Below are 6,000 nucleotides of genomic sequence, written 5' to 3' on the forward strand. Positions count from 1 at the left end.
TGCAAAGTTAGCTGACGTTTGGATATATTTTGCTTGCAGTAAAAACTCTATATATGGACTATTAATAATGTTAGATTTTTTTTTTAATGAGAGATAGTTGTAATGATGATGCCATACTAGTAAGGATAAAGGTCATCTGGTAATTATGCAAATATTATGCTGCATTATTACCATGAAAACACACACACAGGTTTGTTTTACTATCTTTGTGGGGCCATCTCATTGACATAATGCATATCCTCGCCCCTTCCCCTAACCCCAACCATCAAAAATGATTGCCTAGCGCTATTCCTTACCCTAACCTCAAACATAACCCAATTCAAACCTAAACTCTAAAAACAAGTCTTGACCCTCAAAAAGAGGTCTAAACTTGTGCTGGCCCCACAACTCCCAGAATGTTAGCCCCACTATGTAACAAAAACAAGACCACACACACACACACACACACACACACACACACACACCCCCCCCCCCCACACACACACACACACACACAGCTGTTGGAAAAACGTTGGCCTGCCCCAACATTCAGTGCTGCTGGAGGGTTGGAGCCCTCAAGACGTTTCATACAAACACAGCAGCAGTGATAGTAGATGGACGCTAAATAACAGCAATTAAACAATCACATTTGGATTGGATAAGGTGAGCTACTTTTTCTAAATACAGGTGACAACTTGACTTACAAGTTTTAATTGTTCTATGACCCACACTCGTAACTCAAACTCACTTGTATCACAAATCAACTGTCCTCATTGAAATGAATGAAAATAACATTCATCTAGACCAGCCTCCCATAAAACTCAAAAAAAAAAAAATTAAATAAGAAAAATAACACTTGTAGTCTTGTACTGTATAAAAAAACATAGTCATAATAATTAAAAACATGTAAACAATGAAACCGTTTTTGCAAAATGATTTTCTTAAAGGGATACTTGACTCATTTTCAGCTGTAAGAAGTTCATATTTTGTCTATAATTACTTTGATAACGTCATTATGTTTCATGTACAATTAATACATTTAAAAACACATTTGGCAACTTGCCGTCAACTGAAAACGACATCACATCTGCTCAGGGCTCAGCTAACGACCATTCATGGCTCAGTTTGCGAACGTTACATGACCAAACCCAGGAAACAGGTAAGTTGTGATTGGTCGTTACCTGAGCCCTGAGCACCTGTGATGTTTTTTTTTTTTTTTGGTCAACGTTAGTATTTTTTAATTGATGCCCCTGTATTTTGTGTGGGTGGGTCTGGAATGTATTCCCAGTGGTAAATGGGGCCTTAGTTGTTGATTTTGTATTACGCTGCAGAAACAGTATGATCACCCACCACAAAATAAAACCTAAAAAGCCCCTTTCGGACCTCCATCGTTATCTTTGTGAGAGTTTATGTTATGTGCTGCTAGCAGGCTGCCAGTTAGTAAGCAATTTTCTCATAACCACTGTCAAATTTTTGCTTTATCAATAAACTCATGTATTTATCGCAAACACCACAGTGAGTTTGTGTCGTGCGTCTGTGTTCAGAAAAACATCAGGTGGCACTTGTAACCCCCCCCCCCCCCCAAACACACACACACACATACACATTACCACACAACCTACTCACTAAAACAAAACTCAGACAAAAGCTGCAGCCAACACTTCTGCACCCTCTTCAATGGACGCAAAGAGCAGAAAAACGAGGGGAGGGGCCTCCAACAAAGGTGCATGGGGACCCTGGACCTCTCTCCTCTTTTGTCCTAAAGAAAAGAGAGGTCCAGCAGCAGCTGCTGCGGCAGCATTGGACATTTGAGACGGTGCCTTTCACTCCAAACACAAAGTCTGGAGCTGCGAGTGTGCAGGCTGCGGGAAGGGGAGGGCTGTGGGCGGGTTCAGTGGGGGCACAGGGTCGGGGCACACAAAACGAAAGGCACACTTTGCCAGATCAACGTGGAGCTGACTCGACATTCAGTCGGCAGATCAGCAGAAGGGGGAGGAGGACTTAAAGTGCCTTTAAAGTTGTGAGGCGCATCAGTCACATGACAAAAGAGGCCTCGAGGTCCACCATATGGACGCACGTTGTCATCTGTTGTCCAAAGAAATCCAGACTCAACCAATAGAAACTCATACTTTGTCACATCTCTACCTGGTGACAACAAGTCTCTGGTTTCTGATTGGTTCTCTGTTGGTGTCATTAGCAAATATTTTTGCTTTAAAGTTTCAGCTTGTATAATTCTAATTGTTGTGTGCTGTTGAAAGTGCACATCAGAAGCCGTTTTCGAAGTTTGCTTACTTAAGGGACTTTCAAAAATCCATATAATTTTTTTAGACTATCACTTGTAGTTAAAACTGGATTAGAAGCATGACGTTCTGTTGACTATTCAACGTTTTTTTCCCCCCTTATCATGATACAAAATTAACTATATGAAACATATATTCATACAAGCATCCTTAAGACACACCCATCCATCATATTATTGATTTCGAGGCATCAGTTTAAGTCCAACCCCCTTCATACTAAATCAGTTGAAGTGAAGTCATTTGAGGCGTCACATTCTGTTGAAACAGATTGATTAAGTTTTACTGCCACCTGGTGGCAAAATAGAAATACTGCAGGTTGAAATTGCTCAAAGCTTCTTTGGTTTAACTGCATTCAATACTACCGCCTTGTGGTGAAAAGTTACTCATGCAACATGGTTGTTAGAAATTATAATCAATATTATCGCAATATTATCAATAACCACTAATGTAATCAAATTGTCAAATGTCAATAGTGATTTTATAGAAATGACACACTTTCCCTAGTTAGATTAATTTTAATTGCCATTTTACCTCAATAATATATATATTTTTGTTGCAAATATAATGCTTTATTTAAAATAAAATAACTCACAGAATACATTAATACATTATAATAATTCAGACGTTTTTGTTTTTTGAATAATGCTTTTTTAATTTTTTTTTTTTTAATATATAATAATTACTTCTGGGTCTATGAGTAAAGAACTTCAATTTTAAAAGGAAAGTGAAGCCATAAATTTTCTTTACAAAAATATGCACTACGCACCCCACTGGTCTAAGGTATTCTGATTAATGTTGCATTTGTGGAATATGAGTTCAGCGACAAGATCCACCCATTTTTATCCATCTAAGGGGGCGGCCATTTTGCCACTTGCTCTCGATTGAAAATTACATCGCAGTTCAGGTAACAACCAATCATGTCTCACCAGTTCCCTGAAGTTGAACCGTGATTGGTCAGACTTGTTTCCTAGGCCCTGAGCAACTGTGATGTCATTTTCAGTCAACAGCATTTGGCAAAATGGACACCCCATGAGATGGATAAAAATGGGCTAATTTTGCTACTTTACTCATATTCCACAAATGCAATATTAATCAGAATGCCATGTTTAGACTCATGGGGGCGCATACAACATCTTATTGTAAATAGTAATCAATAAGTAATCCATATTAAGATATACAAATAGGAAAAGTGTGCTAATCAAAGCATAGGCCAAGTCACCGACTTTTATCTCAAAGGTCCCATGCCTTCAAAATCCTTTTTTTTCTCCATTGTATTAGGCACACCACAGGTAAAAATGAGTTTGTGACTTGGTTTCAGTTTGACATCTATGCAGTTTGTCAATTGTTTGTCAAAAGATGATAAAAGTGAAAGGATGGCACAATGTGACTGGGGGGTGAGGCAGCCACATATCCAAACTCTCGCTCCATTCTATGTTACTCTATATTTTCATGATTTATTAAGTGAAATGAAGTCCATCCATCCCTCCATCCATCCATCCATCCATTTTCTTAACCGCTTGTCCTCACAAGAGTCGCAGGGGGCGCTGGAGCCTATCCCAGCTGGCTTCGGGCAGTAGGCGGGGTACACCCTGAACTGGTTGGAAATGAAGTACAATATATTGTATTTAGAGCCTAAAAAGCTTATACAGGCTCATTCAGAACGTGCATGTCCCTGAACGTGCATGTCCCGGAACATGCATGTCCCTGAACGTGCATGTCCCTGAACGTGTGGGTCTGCGACATCGGCAAAAGATGCTAAGATATCACCAACTACCAATCATGTTAAATTTGAGAGGAACAGTGATCCAATCAGAGAAAAGCTTATTTACATATCAATGAATAAGGACATTATCCCATTGAAGGTAGTCGGCTTGAAAACGGCATCCTGGGCATTTCCACTCCAATTTATTTTGCAAACCTTTTAAAAGGACATCAAAGATCATTAAAAAAAATTGCAAACCAAAAACAAACTATTTAAAAAAATGCTCATAAACCTCCAATATGAGTTTTCCACAAAGAATGGGAGTTGGCTCAACCCCCCAAAAATCCACAAATAGGTGAATCCGTGTTTCTAATTTCTCCCTCATTTTGAAGGGAAAATAATTAATTATTTATCACTCAGAGTGCACATCTCTGATGTATCTTCTTGTGTAGACACAATCACACGACCGTCTCACCTTCCAGCCCCCCCCCCCCCCCCCCACCCAGATATTTTATTTGGTCAAAATTGCCTGGCAGATTGAGACAGATGGATCTCATTAATATTAAACATGTAAATAAGTTTGGCTCTGATTGGATAGCTGTTCTCTTGGCTACAGTAGTCGAGTACACACCAAACTTGTATTCAGACATACCTGTTCAGAAAGCTGAAGGCCTCTCTGTCAGCAACAAGATCCAACTGGTATTCCATCCATCCATTTTCTTAACCGCTTTTCCTCACAAGGGCCGCAGGGGGCGCTGGGGCCTATCCCAGCTGGCTTCGGGCAGTAGGCGGGGTACACCCTGAACTGGTTGCCTGCCAATCAATCGCAGGGCACACAGAGACGAACAACCATCCACACTCGAATTACACCTATGGACAATTTGGAAGTGTTCAATTAACCTGCCATGCATGTCTTTGGAATGTGGGAGGAAACCGGAGCAAGCACGGGGAGAGAACCAACTGATATTCATACGGGAATTCATCCTTCATTGAGCCATTGAGTCATGTTGTGTTGAGTGATCTGCTAGTACCATTTACCAAAGCATTTTTGTACCACAAAAACTCAACAGCAAAGAACAGATTGTGTTAATATGAAGTCAACAAGTTTATGTCCTTATCTTTAAATCATGCTCAATGGAAGAATTTTAATTGTACATAACCTCTGATAATGGTTATTTTCCCCTCCTTACTAATTTCCCCTCATCTTCTCTCTATGTGTGTGTGTGTGTGTGTCAATGGGTGGGTGCGCACACAGCAGACTGGAAGTCATTTCGAAAAGAAATTAACACCAGTGTCTAATACTCTATTGCTCCCGACACCGCAAATTGGATTCATTCGCTTCACGGACTCTGGATAGCAGTAAATTACAGGACACAAAGCCTCCTTGCAGCTTGTCGGAAACACACACTCAAGCAACAGACAATGTCTTGACTTTCCTAAGCGTTCTAGATTCAGACATTTGACGAAAAACAACGCTTCAGGGCTTAAATTTGTGTATGAGTACAGAAAAAGCTGCTTATTATGTTCATGGTTGATCGAGCTAGTGTCTGTGCCAGCTAATTTACGGTGAGAGGTGGGGTACACTCAGGACTGATCACCAGTCATTCACATGACCGACACTGATTGCAGCAAAAAATAAAAATAAAAATAAAAATAAAAATAATAATAATAATAAATAAAAATAAAAAAACCTGTAGGATCAGCTAAGTCGCCGTGTAGAGGCTGGAAACTCTGCACCCCCGAACCTCAATGCCCTTCAAGAAGAGTGAGATGTCATGCCTCAGCAGACAAAGAGTCGACTTGTGAACAGCACGAGACGTCGTTGTCAAGCTGTGATTGATTGAGACGTTGAAATTTGTTGTTGTGTTGTACGCATATTTGTTGTTAACTTTTCTTTCAATGAATTGTTTGAGATGACGAAATCACCAGTGCATCCTTCGACTTAAATGTCCTACTTTCATGATATGATATCGCTGTCGCGTGAACTTTTGACATTTTCCATAAATTTCTTCTGAAAGC

The sequence above is a fragment of the Leptonotus elevatus genome, chromosome 15 (assembly GCF_054856555.1).
Source record: "Leptonotus elevatus isolate MCC_2025b chromosome 15, RoL_Lele_1.0, whole genome shotgun sequence".
Taxonomy (NCBI): Eukaryota; Metazoa; Chordata; class Actinopteri; order Syngnathiformes; family Syngnathidae; genus Leptonotus; species Leptonotus elevatus.